Source organism: Talpa europaea (assembly GCF_964194135.1).
Source record: "Talpa europaea genome assembly, chromosome: 7".
Taxonomy (NCBI): domain Eukaryota; kingdom Metazoa; phylum Chordata; class Mammalia; order Eulipotyphla; family Talpidae; genus Talpa; species Talpa europaea.
The window spans coordinates 91,843,857-91,860,249 of NC_140074.1; the positions used below are offsets into that span (position 1 = coordinate 91,843,857).

Below are 16,393 nucleotides of genomic sequence, written 5' to 3' on the forward strand. Positions count from 1 at the left end.
TCCACTTGTGCTGTCTCAGAATCCACCCACTGGTCGTGGTGTTCTGCTTTCTACCCTCCCTCCCCAGGCCTGTTCCCAAATTGAGGATCCCTCCTTGCCTATGGCTTGATTGGGACAAAAGGGTGTTTTAACTTCTTAGGGGTAATTTCTGCTCTGGGTCATTTCAGCTGATTCTTGGGGAAAACAAGCTAAAGCTGCCTTTGTCTGTTATTTTATTTTTTGAAGTTTAAATAAAGTTTACTAATTTTGACCAAATTTGTGTTCATGGAGTGCTTATTTGGTAGAACAACCTTCCACCTGAGCTGCTCTGTCACTAATGTTTTAGCTGATCCCTGTTGAGGGAGAGGAGAGGAGAGGCGGGAAAAGTACACTGGCTAGTACATTGGTCTATGGAATAAATACCTACTATGTGCTAGGCATTGCTCTGTACTGGAGTGGGGTGGGGGGTGTCGAGTAGCTATGACTCTTGCCCTGATTACAGCAATACTGAACATAACAGCTTTTTAACCAGTTTTGCTTTTTATCATAATACTCATAATAATTTACCAGAAGTATAGAAAGTTACACAGAGCATAAAAATTACCCTTAACATCACCACCAGGAGGCATATTTTCTTTTGGTATTTATCCTACATTCTTCCTCAAGTTACTTCTATTTTTGTTTTGACCTCAAACCGACAATGATAAGATTATGGATACTGTAATCTTTTAAAATTGAAGTTAAAGGATTTGAGAATAATTTGCTGTTTTTAGATGACCATTTCACATTTTCTTTCTTAGCACTGTCTCAATTTTCTATGTTCTTTGTAAATTATTTTGTCTTTAAACTGTTTGCCCTTAGTTACTGTTTTTTGTTTGTTTGTTTTTTAATTATTTATTTATTTATACAAGCACTGGGCACAGTCAGAAGCGAGGGAGGGTGAGAGAATTCACCAGAGCCAGAGCGGGGAGCAGAGCAGGCAGAAGGACCGAAGTACACTGCTGAGGGGAGCAGCGGGCGGCAGGAGAGGTCTGCGCGCCATGTGGGACCCTCCTCCGGTGGCCGGGGAGCAGCCGGGGATTTGAACCTGCACTGCAGAGGCTGCGGGCAGCTTCGCAACCCAGCGCTCAACCACTGCGCCACTGGGGAGGCCCATTAGTTACTGTTTTTTAATAGTATAGGAAGTAATTCAGCCAAAATCTATCACAAAGACTACAGATGACATCGTTTTGACATTTAATCCAGATCTTAATTTGTTTTGAAAGGAAGGACTTTTTATGAAATGGATAGGTTCATTGCAAAAGATACAAGCACTGTAGAAGGCAGTAACATCACCCAAATCCCAGCACCTACAACTAGCATTGGTAATCTCGGTAATCACCACCCATCTCTACCATCATGTGGACAGATAGGAAGTTAGATGGAAATTGTTTAGTAGATGGACATTGTTTAGTAAGAATGAGGTTATATGCTGTCTTGAATTTGAGTAATGCCATAGACTGGCTTGTGAAAAACCAGTTTGCCTCTCAGAGTTCAGAGGCTGGGAAGTCCAAAATCAAGGCACTGGCAGAGTGATAGCTAAAGAAGAAAAAATCATGAATTTGCTGGACATCATTTCAACTGGTTTTCTTCTATAAAACAATCATAAAGGGGCCTCCCTGGTGTCGCAAGGGGTTAATTACAGCACTATGAAGCTATCCCCAGCCACTGCAGCACGAGTTCCATCCCCGGCCAGGGAGGTGACCCACATGGCACAGCAGACCTCTCCTGTCTCGCCCACTACTCCCCTCAGCAGTGTGTTACAGTTGGTCTGCCTGCTCTACTCCCCGTTCTGTCTCTGGTGAGTCCTCTTGCCCCCCCGCATCTCTGGTCTGTACCCCAGCTCTTGTATGCATAAAATAAATCTTTAAAAAAAAATCTTGAGGGCCTCCCCGGTGGCGCAGCGGTTGAGCACTGGGCTGCAAAGCTGCCCGCAGCCTCTGCAGTGCCGCTTCAATCCTGGCCGCCAGCGAGGGTCCCACATGGCGTGCAGACCTCTCCTGCCGCCCGCTGCTCCCCTCAGCAGTGCACTTCATCACTCTGCCTGTTCTGCTTTCCTCTCTGGCTCTGGTGAATTCTCTCACCCCCCCCCCCCCGCCCCGTGCCTCTGACTGTACCCAGAGCTTGTATAAATAAATAAATAAATCTAAAAAAAAAATCATGAAAATTCCCTCTGCTAATAAAATAATACATTATGAAAACTTCCATTTCCCCATAGGAACTTCTGTTAATCATTTTTTCTTTATAGACTATTATGCATACATTCTTGGCATTATTATTCAGTTTTTTTAAAGACTTATTTTTTTATGCATACAAGAACTGAGGCATAGATCAGATGTGTCGGGGATGAGAGGATTCACCAGAGACCGAGTGGGGAGCAGTACAAGTGGATCTACTAAAATACACTGCTGAGGGCACCAGCAGGCGAGACAGGAGAGGTCTGCTGCTCCATGTGGTTTAGCTCCCTGGCTGGAGATAGAACTCATTCTGCAGTGGTTGGCAATAGCTTGCTCCTGTGCCACAGGGAGGCCCCAACATTACTCAATGTTTTTGAAATTCATATAAATGAAATACTATATATCCTTTGTCACACATGCTTCCTTTTGTCATTACAGTGACTCATCCATGTTAGAGGTTTATAGGTATTCATTAATTTTTACTACACAATAAACTATTATATTGTTTAAATATATTTTTTCCATGCTACTATTTTTTAAAAAATATACAAGAACTGGGGTATAGTCAGGTGCGGGAGGGTGAGAGAATTCACCAGAGACAGAGTGGGGTGCAAAACAGGCAGACGGACCAAAGACACTGCTGAGTGGAGCAGCAGGCAAGACGGGAGGTCTGCTGTGCCATGTGGGTTTCTCCCTGGCTGGCCGGGAATCGAACTGGCCCTGCAGAGGCTGCGGACAGCTTCACAGTGCTGCGCACAACCCGCTGTGCCACTGGGGAGGCCCAATATTTATGTATTTTGGATACTGATCCTTTATTATCTCTGCTGCAAAATAACCCTCCAATTTAATGGTCTGATTTCTTACTCTGATGTGTTGAGTTCTTGGCTTATTGTAGTTTACCAGTTTTTTAAATGGTTTGGTTTTTTTGCGTGTTGTTTGAGAAATGCATCCTTAAATCTATCCAATATTCTCTTATCCTCCCACCCACCCCAATATTGATGGTTTTGCCTTTAACATGTAGGTCTTTAATCTGCCTAAAGCTGATATTTTTTTGGTGGGAAGAAGGGGTCCAATTTCATTGTTTTCCACAAAGACAACTAATTGTCCCTGCATTATTTATTAAATGACCCATCCTGTTCAAACTGTGTCTTCTCTGTCTAAATTATTTTCATGTATCCTTTGGTCTGTTGCTGAGTTATTTATTTTGTTCCTTTGGTCTCTTTTCTCTCCCTCTGCTCATCCTACATTACTTTTCATTGCTATACTTTTTATTATATTTTGCATGCTTGATAAAGCAAATCTCCCCTTGTTTTCATTCAACAATATTTTAGCTATTTTGGGGGCTCTTTGTTCTTCTAAAATACCACATAGATTTCATAAAAACATCCCAGCAAGGAAATTTCTTAGTTTCATTAAATTATTAATGCACTATGAGGAGAACCTACCCACATTGAGTTTTACTATCCTAAGACATAGAATATCTCTCCATTTATTGTTTGTTATTTTTTTTTAAAGATTATTTATTTTTAGATGTATTTATTTATTTATACATGCACTGGGTACAGTCAGAGGCGCGGGAGGGTGAGAGAATTCACCAGAGCCAGAGCAGGGAGCAGAACAGGCAGAAGGACTGAAGTACACTGCTGAGGGGAGCAGCGGGCGGCAGGAGAGGTCTGCGTGCCATGTGGGACCCTCCTCTGGTGGCCGGGGAGCAGCCGGGGATCGAACTGGCGCTGCAGAGGCTGCGGGCAGCTTCGCAACCCAGCGCTCAACCGCTGCGCCACAGGGGAGGCCCTATTGTTTGTTATTTTTTATGTCTTTTAGTAAAATCACATAGTTTTTCTTTGTAGTGTTTGCATTTTTTTTTTTTTTGGATAAATTTGTTTCTAGATTCTTTTAGTTTTTTTTTTTCTTTAAAGATTTATTTATTTATACAAGCACTGGGTACAGTCAGAAGCGCGGGAGGGTGAGAGAATTCACCAGAGCCAGAGCGGAGAGTAGAACAGGCAGACTGACGAAATACACTGCTGAGGGGAGCAGCGGGCGGCAGGAGAGGTCTGCGGGCCATGTGGGACCCTCGCCTGGCGGCCGGGGATCGAGCTGCGCTGCAGAGGTTGCGGGCAGCTTCGCAGCCCAGCGCTCAACCGCAGCGCCACCGGGGAGGCCCTAGTTTGTTTGTTTGTTTGTTTGTTTTGTTTTTTACTAATAAGACATAATTATCGTTCTCATACCTCATTTTCTTTTTTTAAAGATTTATGCATATAAGAGCTGTTGTGTCAGAGGTGTGAGGGGGTGAGGGGGACGGGGTGAGAAGATTCACCAGAGACAGAGTGGGGAGAAAAACAGGCAAATCTACTGAAATACACTGCTGAGGGGAGCAGCAGGCGAGACAGGAGAGGTCTGCTGTGCCATGTGGATCAGCTCCTTGGCCAGGGATTGAACTAGTGCTGCAGTGGCTGCCAATAGCTTCATAGTGCTCAGACTCAGGCCTCCCGTGGTGGCGCAGTGGTTGAGCACTGGGCTGAGAGGCTGCCTGCAGCCTCTGCAGCACCAGTTTGTTCCCCGGCCCCTGGGGAGGGTCCCACAAAAATAAAAAAATAAAAAAAAAGACCATTGTGCTCAGATTTAACCCCTTGCGCCACCAGGGAGGCTCCATCTCATACCTCTTTTTTCTAATCTCTTGATGTACAAAAATGATATAACTTTTTGTATATTGATTTAATATTCAGCAAACTTTGTAACTCTAATTTATTGCAGATATTTTGTTTTATACAAAATCATATCATGTACACATAATGACAAGTTTATTTCCTTCTTTTAAAATATAACTTTTATTTCCTATATTCCAAGGACTTGAGTAAGTTGAATCAACTTACTAGGAGACAATACATCCTTGTATGCTCTTTAAAAAAAAAAAAAGATTTATTTTTATGTATTTATGCATACAAGAACTAGGCTGTTGGGCCTCCCCGGTGGCGCAGCAGTTGAGCTCTGGGTTGCGAGGCTGCCTGCAGCCTCTGCAGTGCCAGTTCGATCCCCGGCTGCTCCCCGGCCACCAGAGGAGGGTCCCACATGGCGCACAGACCTCTCCTGCCGCCCGCTGCTCCCCTCAGCAGTGTGCTTCGGTCCTTCTGCCTGCTCTGCTCCCCGCTCTGGCTCTGGTGAATTCTCTCACCCCCCCCCCCCCCCCCGCGCTTCTGACTGTACCCAGTGCTTGTATAAATAAATAAATTTAAAAATATATATGTTAAAAAAAAAAAAAAGAACTAGGCTGTAGGCCAGAGGTCGGGGTGGGGTGGGGTGGGGTGGGTGGGAGGATTCACCAGAGACAGAGTGGGGAACAGAACGGGCAGACTGACTGGAATATACTGCTGAGGTGAGCAGCAGGCAAGTCAGGAGAGGCCTGCTGAGCCTTGTGGGTTAGCTCCCTAGCTGGGGATGGAATTAGTGCTGGAGTGGCTGGCCAAAGGCTTAATAGCCCTGAGACTTTAACCCCTGTGCCACCAGGAGGCCCCTCCTTATCTGCTCTTGATTTTTAAAAAGAATGCTTTCATTGTTTTACCCTGAAGTTTGATGTGTGTTAACTTTTTAAATAAACTTTTCAAGTTAAGGAAGTACCTCCCCTCCTCTATATAATTTGCTAAAACATCTTATAAATGAATATTAAATTTTATGAACTTGTTTTTCTGCAAGGCTTTGCTAGCCTTAAGAGATATTTGGGATTATGCCATCATTTTCTGTTATTTCAGAGTAAGGAATAATCTGTTCTCTGAATAATTGGCAACATTCATCTTAACTGGTTAGGGCCAGATACTGGATGTTCTTTTAGTGGGAAAGATAGTTATTATGTACTGATTCATTTTCCTTAATTAATTCTAAGACTAGTCATGTTTTCTATTTCTCTTTGACTTGGTTTTGGTAAATTGTATTTTTATGAGCTTATTTTCAAGTAAAATCATTTATGGTATCTAACGGTTATCTGTTTAATTTATGCTGTTTCTGGAGTGATGTTGCCATTTTGTATGCCGTTTTTATGCTATCTATCAATCTGTCATCTATCTACAGTGTAGTATAACTTCTTTATTCATTTATCCATCAATAGGTTCTTTAAAAAAAAAAGATTTATTTCATTTTATTTTATTTTATTTATTCATCCAAGAACTGGGGTACAGGCCAGAGGTGTGTGGGGGGTGAGAGGAATCACCAGAGAGAGAGTGGGGAGCAGAACAGGTGGATTGACTGAAATACACTGCTGAGGGGAGACAGGAGAGGTCTGCTGTGATAGCTTGATAGCACTGAAACTTTAACCCCTGCACCACTAGGGAGGCCCCTCTTACTGTCTCTTAGCTCCTGTTCATATTTTCAAGCATCTCCTTTATCCTTTTTTTTTTTTAAAAAAGATTTATCCATTTATGCACACAAGAGCTGGGGCACAGGCCAGAGATGCAGCGGGCTGAGAAGATTCACCAGAGACAGAGTGGGGAACAGAACAGGCAGACTGACTGAAATGCACTGCTGAGGGGAGCAGCGGACCAGACAGGAGGGGTCTGCTACACCATGTGGGCAGGATGGAACCTGTGCTGCAGAGGCTGTGGACCACCCCACAGTGCGGCACCAACCCCTTGCGTCACCAGGGAGGCCCTCCTTCATCCCTTTAAATGTATCACTCAGGTTATTCAGTGGTATAAAATGACCTGAACACCTGACTTAAAAGGACCTCTCCTGGTGGCACAGCGGTTGAGCGCTGGGCTGCGAAGCTGCGTGCAGCCTCTGCAGCTCCAGTTCACTTCCCGGCCACCAGTGAGGGTGCGCGCAGACCTCTCCCACTGCCTGCTGCTCCCCTCAGCTGTGTACTTTGTCAAGGCTGCCTGTTCTGTTCCCCACTCTGGCTCTGGTGAATTCTGTCACCCTCCTGCGCTTCTGACTGTACCCAGTGCTTGTATAAACAAATAAATAAAAATCTTTAAAAAAAAAAAAAAAACAATTCCAGTTTCTCTTCAGGCCACATGAATCTTTCACCTTCTAACATTCATGTGTTTTTATTTTTTTTTAAGATTTATTTATTTATACAAGAACTTGGGTACAGTCAGAGGCGCAGGAGGGTGAGAGAATTCACCAGAGATAGAGTGGGAAGCAGGACAGGCAGATGAACCGAAGACACTGCTGGGGGGGAGCAGCGGTCGAGGCAGGAGAGGTCTGCCACGCAACGTGGGAATCTCCCTGGCCGGCTGGGAATGGAACCGGCACTGCAGAGGCTGCAGACAGCTTCACAGCGTGGTGCTCAACCTGTTGTGCCACCAGGGAGGCCCCTCATGTTTTTTTTTTTAAAGATTTACTTTTTATACATACAAGAACTGGGGTCCAGGCCAGAGTTGTGGGGGGTGAGAGGAATCACCAGAGACAGAGTGGGGAACAGAACAGGTGGATTGACCGAAATATACTGCTGAGTAGAGCAGCGGGCATGTCAGGAGAGGTCTGCTGCGCCATGTGCGTAGCTCCCTGGCTAGGGATTGAACTCATACTGCAGAGGCTGCAGCTAGCTTCATAGTCTTAACCCCTTGCATCTTAACCCCTTGCGCCACCAGGGAGGCTCCATTCATGTGTTTTTAAAGGGTCAAACCATTTTGTTGAGGGGCTTCAAAAAGGGATGAGATCCGATGTCCTCATACCAGCAAGCATCTCCCCATCTCTCTAGTCACAGAAAACTCCATTCACATTTTTTTGTAAGTCAAGCCTTACTTTCAAGGGATGGCAAAGTGTAATTATGTTGTGGGGAGAGAACTGGATATTAGTGAACAGTGAAAATACCTCACAGTAAAGAGTGTTAACTGATTTTTTTGTTTCTGGCAATTACAATAAGTCTTTGCCAGGTCTAGGCCTAGAGAGCAGGGAGCAAGGCATTCACTCTCCACAGGCACAAAATTTAAGGACTAAAAAATATTTCAGAATTAAGATAGAAAATACTTTAAAAAATCAAAATGTCTCTGAAATCCATGATGAATGATATAACATTTTATTTTTCAAAAAGATTTATTTATGTATGTATACAAGAACTGGGGTACAGGCCAGAGTGTGTGTGGGGGGTGAGAGGATTCACCAGAGACAGAGCAGGGAGCAGAACAGGCAGATCTACTGAAATACACTGCTGAGGGGAGCAATGGGCAAGACAGGAGAGGTCTGCTGTGCCATGTGGGTCACCTCCCTGGCCAGGGATCGAACTCATGTTGCAGTGGCTGCGGATAGCTTCATAGTGCTGTGTCTTAACCCCTTGCGCCACCAGGGAGGCCCCTGATATAACATTTTAAATAAAAAATAATTGGTATTAGTGCTTTTGTTTTCCCTCTGCCTCTGGCCACAGTTGACTCTGCACAATACTGGTCTTTATAGGTGCAATTCTGTAGTCTTAACCTCTCCTGACTTTCATGATGCCTTATTTGCTTTTTATAGCTTTAGATTGTGAACTGCTCTTTTACCTTGGAACTTTATCTGTGGGAGAACTTTGAGTCCTTGATTGAAGTGCATACCTCTCGAGAGAATTTGTATTTGCTTTTATCTGGTACCTCAGTGTACTACCAACTTAGGAACCCTTTGCATTCTGTTAAGATTTTCTTGGGCTACTCAGTCTGTGTGAATTTAAGCACAAACCATGGAAAGGCTTAATTGTGGTTTCAGGTCTCAGGAGAGATTTTTTTTTTTTTTCTATTCCAGGTTAAACAGGCAAGTTCCCTTGCACCCTCCTTCTCTGAACTGGGTTTTTGCTTTTGTTTTTGTACACCTTTATATTGAGGTTGGAGGAGGTCCCAACCCTATGCAGAAATCTCCCTCTATTTTGAATGAGCCCTGAACTTTATCTCTGATCCCTAGCATCCCAGAAAAAATGATCTGGGCAAAACCCAAAATTTCCTCCATTTCACAGAAACACTTGGGGAGAAAAGCTGACTTTGGCCCTCCCTTATTTTCTGGACTTCCTGATTTCACTTCATTTTGGGCCTCTGTAGGAATACTTCTATTTCTGCTAGCTCAGTAGTTTTTTCTTTTTCTTTTTTAAAAAGGTTTATTTATTCGTGCATACAAGAACCAGGGTACAGGCCAGATGTGCTGGAGGGTGAGAGGATTCACCAGAGACAGAGCAGGGAACAGAACAGGCAGACTGACTGAAATACACTGCTGAGGGGAGTAGCGGGCAAGGCAGGAGAGGTCTGCTTCACCATCTGAGTTTCTCCCTGGCGGGCCGGGGATCAAACTCATGCTGCAGAGGCTGAGGATTGCTTCATAGTGTGGTATTTAACCCCTTGCGCCACCAGGGAGGCCCTATTTTTACTTTTAAGTTAGAAAAATTTAAAGTTTTATTAGGAATACATTTGAGAACATGTGAAGGCCCTGCAAATTTGACTTTTATCTCAAAATTTCCAAAAATGCAACACCATATATGAATCCTTATTGGAAAGAGAGAAAGAGAGTTTTTCAGAGATCCAGGTCCCAACCACAGTTTTTAATTATCATACCTGGCCAAATCTGAGTTTGTTTCTGTTTTGTTTGTTTCCGTTTCCTCAAACTGTTTTGACTCTTAGTCTGACTTGTCATCTTTAATCGAAAGCCAAACCACTGTTAATAGGCTTCGAGTCACATGGAGGCATTCTGTAGTTCCAAGGTTGCTCTCTTAGTGAGTCTGTGCCATAAGCTGTGCACTCCAATGACTTCTCAGTTTTTTTCTCCCCCTTAGGTGGGATAGGATTGCTGGGTGGCTGGGGGGATTGGGGTTGGGTATTCTTTTCCTCCTAGATTAGGTTACACTCTAGTGAAATAGTTTTTCTTTTTTATTTTTAAAAGTATTTTATTTATTTATTTTTGTGTAGAAAAACTGGGGTGTAGGCAAGAGGTACAGGGGGTGAGAAGGTTCACCAGAGGCAGAGTGGGGACCAGAACAGGAAGATATACTAAAAATACACTGGTGAGGGGAGCAGTGGTGGAGACAGGAGAGGTCTGCTGCGCCATGGGGGTCAGCTCCCTGGCCAGGGATCAAACTCAGGCTGTCTGTTGTGATGGGCCATTGCAGTGATAGAGCTCAGACTTAACCCCTAGGCCACCAGGGAGGCCCTTGAGATTGTTTTTCTTGTGGGGCAGGCAGTGTTAAAGAGATCAGAAATCTTTGGGTGAATTTTTAAATGACTACTTTTCTTCTTCTCTGTGGGAAGCTGAAGGGGAATTTTCTCTGATTTTCACTGTGAAAGCCTGGTAAGGCTCCTGGGGGTAAAACTCAGAAAGAATGGAAACCCCTCTTTCCCCAAAGATTAGGCCCCCAAGGAATTTTTAACACTCAGATTTGTCCACACTGAGCCTCCAGCAATTCCTCATTACCACTTGGATTTAATACCCTGTAAGTGGTTCTAGGGGAGGTTTTTGTTCATGGGTTTCTCCTCTAACAAATTGCAATTCTCTGTATCTGTACGTCTTTCTCCAACTTGGGGGACAGCAGTTTGCCCTGTGACCTCAGTGATCTGATGGCTCCAAGAAGACTTGTTCATTTTCAGTTTGTTCAGCTTTCAACTTATTAGGAGGAAGGGATAGCTTCTGAATTGTTTACATACCAGAGGGAAACTGGAAGTCTGTCTGTCAGTCTGTCTCTTTCTTACACACACCCAGCTTTATTGAGGTATTGAGTCCCTATACTATAAAATTCACCCTTTTAGAATGTAAAATTCTGTGGTTTTTACCATACTCACAAAGCTGTGCAGCCATCATTTTCATCATTCTAAAAAGAAACCAAATTAGCAATTGCCTCCTATAACTGCTCCCCCTAGCCCTAGGCAATCATTGTTTTCTGTCTCTGTAGATTTACCTATTCTGCACATTTCATATAAAGAGAATCATACACTATGTGGCCTTTGGTGACCGACTTCTTTCACTTGGCATCATGTTTCTAAGTTTCATCCTTTTTGGATCATGTATCAGTACTCCATTCCTTTTTATGGTTAAATAATGTTCCATCAAATGGTTATACCACATGTATTTATCCATTCACCAGCTGATGGACATTTAGTTTTTTCTATCTTTTGCCTGTTATGAAAAAAAATGCTGCCATGAACATTTGTGTACAGATTTTTATGTGAACATTTTTATAAACCACATTTTATTTATATAGATTCATCCATCCATGGACATTTCCCCATTTTCACCACTTGATTATTGTGAATAATGCTGCTATGAATGTGGGTGTGAAAATTTGAGATCCTACTTTCAATTCTTTTGGCTGTGTACCCAGAGGTGGAATTGCTTGATCATATGTTAATTCTATTTTTAATTTTTTGAGGAACTCCCACACACTGTTTTTTGTAGTGACTACAAAGTTTTGCTTTCCCATCAACAATGCCCAGGCATTCCAGTTTCTCCGCCTCCCCTTGCTAATACTTGTTATTAGCAAGTATTCCTTGTGGTTTCCATTCGTATTTCCCCCTAATTACTAGTGACGGTAAGCATCTTTTTTTATGTGTTTATTGACCATGTTTACCTTTCTTTGGAGAAATGACTATTCAGGTCCTTTATCCATTTTTACTTTTTTTATTTTTAAAGATTTTTTTTTAATTTATGCATATAAAAACTGTGGTGTAGGTCAGAGGAATGGGGGTGGGGGGTGAGAGGATTCACCAGAGACAGAGTGGGGAGTGGAACAGGCAGATCTACTGAAATACACTGCTGAGGGGAGCAGTGGGCAAGGCAGGAGAGGTCTGCTGTGCCATGTGGGTTAGCTCCCTGGCGGGGGATCGAACTCTAGCTGCAGAGGCTGTGGATTGCTTCCTAGTGCTGAGATGTAAGCCCTTGTGCCACCAGGGGGCCCCCCCTTTGTCCACTTTTAAATTGGATTTGCTTTGCTTATTTGTTTCAAGTTGCAGGAGTTCTTTACATAGCTCCTTATTAAATACATGACTTGCAAATATTTTCTCTCATTCTGTGGGTTATATTTTAACTCTGTTGCTTATGTTCTTTGATACACAAAAGTTTTTGCTTTGTTTTTTGTTGTTTTTTTTTTTTAATGACTGAAACAAAATACCTAAAATTGCAAGCTTCTGGAAGAACCATTTGTTCTTGCCAGTCTTGTATCTCTCCTCTGACCTGTCCTTGGTCTTTCCTTGGGCTTTGCATTTAAGAACAGGGTCTCTGAATGAGACAGGAATGGTCCTGGAACAAGGACAAGACAGGATTTGAGAATAAAATTTTTAAGAATTTTGCTCTTTCCCAGGCTGGTAAGCAAAAATTTAAAACCTGATGACTCCAGGCCTGGACACTTGCTGCCAGATATTTCCTTGGCTGGCTATTTTTTTCCCCTTTTATTTGCTATTTCTTTCCACAGCTTATCAAGTTGGCTGCTATGGGAAAAAAAAGGGAGTTGTATACCCAGGGGAAGGGAGTCCCAGACCTTGAGATCAGACCAGCTCAAACTAGAACTGTGGAAACACAGCCTCCATGAGAGGGTCCCCTTGGATATGGTCAGGAGCCTGCACGGCCACTGAGCAGCCGCTGATGGGTGCTCACAACAAACAATAAATGGACTTTAGCCAAGTCTACGCTCCTCTTTTCTCAGACAGTATATTTTAATTTCTTTGTTCTTAAATCCCAGGCTTTTGTGGTTTTTTGTTTCTGATTTTACTTTTTTTTTTTTTAAAGATTTATTTATGTATACAAGAACTGGGGTATAGGCCAGAGGTGTGGAGGGTGAGAGGATTCACCAGAAACAGAGTGGGGAACAGAACAGGCAAACTGACTGAAATCCACTGCTGAGGGGAGCAGCGGGCCAAGCAGGAGAGGTCTGCTGTGCCATTGGGGTCACCTCCCTGGCCGGGGATCAAACTCGTGCTGCAGTGGTTGCTGATAGCTTCATAGGTTGTGTCTTAACCCCAGGCGCCACCAGGGAGTCCCCTGATTTTACATTTTAAAAGTCTTATTAGGAAAAGGAGAAAGAAAGACACCTGCATAGTCAGAGGTCGACAGGAGAGATGCTTAAACCTTAGACCTGGCAGCTTGGGGAGTCTCTCATGCCCAGAGAGATTTCCCCAGAATTCTATTTCCTTACTTTTTTGATATTCAATAAATGCTGACTGCTTGCCTGCCCTCACCCAGGTCTGTGGAGTCCTTTTTTCAATCTTTTTTTTTTTTTGAAGATTTATTTATTTATGCATACAAGAGCTGGGGTACAGCCAAAGGTGTGGGGGGTGAGAGAATTCACCAGAGACAGAGTGGGGAGCAGAGCAGGCAGATCTACTGAAATACACTGCTGAGGCGAGACAGGAGAGGTCTGCTGTGCTACGTGGTTTAGCTCACTGGCGGGGCAACGAACTCATGTTGTAGTGGTTGCAGTAAACTCTTGTGCCACCAGAGAGGCCCCCTTTTTTCAATCTTGACCAACCGGTCTCAAGACCCCAACCCCCAGCATGGGAACACTATCCCTTGGTGCATCCCTCTGACACCAGGCAGGTGGTGCAGTGGACAGAGGCTGGTGCCAGCCTAGCTTATCCACCTGTGCTGTGGGGCATTTGGGGTTGGGTTGAGGGGCCCTGGGCCCTCTCCCTTGTCTGGGGACATGAAGACAGCCTTGTTGACAACAGTTTTGTCAAGAGGGATATCCACAGTAACTGTGGACATGAGGTGACCATGGTTACAAACTTCCACAAAGGACTTGATCTTAAACCTGTTGGTTTTTTCTTCTTGCCCCTGGCAGCTGTCACTTTGGGGGGATATTGATCAATTCCAGCCACCAGAGTGTGACCATGGTGGGGGACTGGAGATGCCATCATCCACGATCTTCACAAAGACCACTTTGCGTCCAGACTGATGTCTAGCCACCTGGCCCCACCCTCCCAGGGGTCATGAACCTGTCTATTTCAGCAGCAACCACTCAGGCCCACTGCACAGAAATGTTTTACTTTGATACAGCCCAGTTTACTTATTTTCAGTTTTGTTATCTGTGCTTTTGATGTCACAACCAAGAAATCATTGCCCAATCCAATGAGGCTTTCCCCTTGCCTTTCCCATAAGGGTTTTGCAGTTGTAGTTGCTCATAAACACCTCTGACCCTTGCTTTGCTGCATACATGGCTCTTCCCCAGGAGGCCTTATCTAGTCCCAGCTGCATTCCATTGCTCTGTGACAACTTCTCATGGCCCGTGTAATATCACCTCCCCTTTGTGGCCCTTTCCACAAGTGTCCAGGCTTTTACTTGGTGGACATTCAGCATTTTAGAGGCTGATGCCTCTTGTTCTCACTGTAAGATGTACAGCCAGCACAGCACTTGGCAACTCATGCATTTTTTTGAATGAATGGATGAATGAATGAATGATCAAGTGCCAAGTGCTTTGCATACCTCCTTGCGTGCAAGTAAAGCCCCAAAATTTATTAGACCGTGAGCACAGGGCGAGGTTAAAGTCCGGATGGTCAGAAAGAGGTGAAGTCTGAGTTGAGTCTTGAAGGCCAAGAAGGGTTTGGAAAGGAAAAGGGTTAGAGAAGGGCTTCTTGCTGGAGGGGACAGCATAGACTCTGAATGGCAGAATAAGCGAGGCCATCTGACATCAACAGGGGCTGGAGCAGAGGCCCAAAAGCTGGATGGTGTGGCCTCATAGGTACATGAATCTGACCCAGAAGAGGAGGGAAACCAGTGGGGAAACCATCCTGTGATCCAATAAAATGCTATCTCGGGTAGATTTTTTGGTAGCAGGGTACAAAATGGATGTAAGTAAGGGAGGTGCTGGAGACCAGAGTCCAGCATAGAAAACTCTATGGTTCGAGACTTCGTCCACACAGTCTAATAACCACACTCCTTGGTTAACTGCTGTTGCCTTCAGTCTTTTGCTAAGCATCTCTCTAAGATCCTCCTGGGCAGAACAAACTGATCACTACTCTGCTTCCTGGTGTGAATTTGTTTACAGTGCTCATCACTCTGGAATGGGCAGTGGGGTGGGTGGAGGATTGGTCATGTTTTGTCATTCAAGATTCCTGAGCCATATGGCTAGACACACAGCAGGCCTTGGATCCATGGAAGGTGGATGAACGCTTTAAAAGAGTAACATTCTTTCTCCTCTCTGAAAAACGGGGCCTTCCCTTCCATTGCAGTTTAATGATGAAGCTTGATGTATTTCTTCTGAATAATGCCTTACCAGAGAGTATACAGGGTAGATTCCTTGTATCCAACTACAATTTCTTCCTTGTATTATGAAAGTGCTTTACACAGCCCCTTGCATGCAAGTAAAGCCCAAAAATCTATTAGCCATGAAGAGACTAGCCCAAACATGCCTTGAGAACATAGGGAATGTCAAGAAGCCTTGGCATCCATTAAAAGCCCAAAGATAAGCCGCCACCAAGTGGGCCCTGGGGATCATCTGGCTACCTGGGATCTGATCCTCATGTCTGGGGACATTGCTGCCATATGCATGTTGTGGGAGGTAGAGCCTTCTGCCCTCAGTAGAGGCCCCAGAGCTAGAGATTCACTTTCCCAGCGTTTCTTACAGCTGATGGGGGAGAATGGACACATGACCCAGCTAAGCCAGGTAGCCTCCTGCCCCCTCAGTCTTAGGTTTGAGGGCTAGTGAGGCAAAGGAACAAAGCAACGAGAACATCCATCCTGGGGCCAGCAGCGGCCTCCAGTGTCCAGGGCCAGTGGTGCTGGCGGTCCTAGCTGCGTGTCTGTGTCCTGCAGGGCCTGAGGCGGGCGTGTCTCACCAGATCAGATCTGCAGTAAGCTTTGGCCCCTGTCCATGCTGCAGTTTCCTTGACCCAGCTTGTTTCCTGAGTCTCCTGGTGATGCTAGAAGCTACCTATGGCCTTCCAATAAACTCCTGTTCTGTTTTAAACACCAGGAGTGGTTTTTATTGCTTTCAACTATTGGCTCAGTCGCACTTAAGTCCTGCTCATCTGAGGACCACATATTGGCTTCAGTCCAGGTTCTGCCCTGGGGACTCCTTCAGCAGGGTCTAGCAGAGCTCTGACACCTTGGAGACAGAAATAGAGAAACCCTGCTTCCAAGAGAGGTCGAAGGCCAGCAGTGGAGGCATCTCTTGAAGTGCAAATTCTTCCCAGACCTACAAAATCAGACACTCTGGGGATGGGCACAGCAATTAGTATTTTAACATGCCCTCTAGGTGATTCAGATTTATTCTTAAGTTTGCCCTTATGCTTTCAGAAGCCACATACATGCAGCACAAAAAGCAACAG

The 16,393-nt window shown here is 44.5% G+C and overlaps 1 pseudogene across 1 annotated transcript in view; it reads right to left on the reverse strand.

Annotated features, from left to right (window-relative positions):
* Positions 1 to 9,762: 9,762 nt before the first annotated feature.
* The window catches only part of LOC311173822 (large ribosomal subunit protein eL27-like), a 754,061-nt pseudogene continuing 747,430 nt past the window's right edge, over positions 9,763 to 16,393 (reverse strand). The window contains exons 2-3 of the transcript in view: positions 12,244 to 12,305; positions 9,763 to 9,779 (exon numbers count right to left, since the gene is read on the reverse strand). The product of the transcript in view is annotated as a large ribosomal subunit protein eL27-like (transcript). The remainder of the gene's footprint in view (positions 9,780 to 12,243; positions 12,306 to 16,393) is intronic.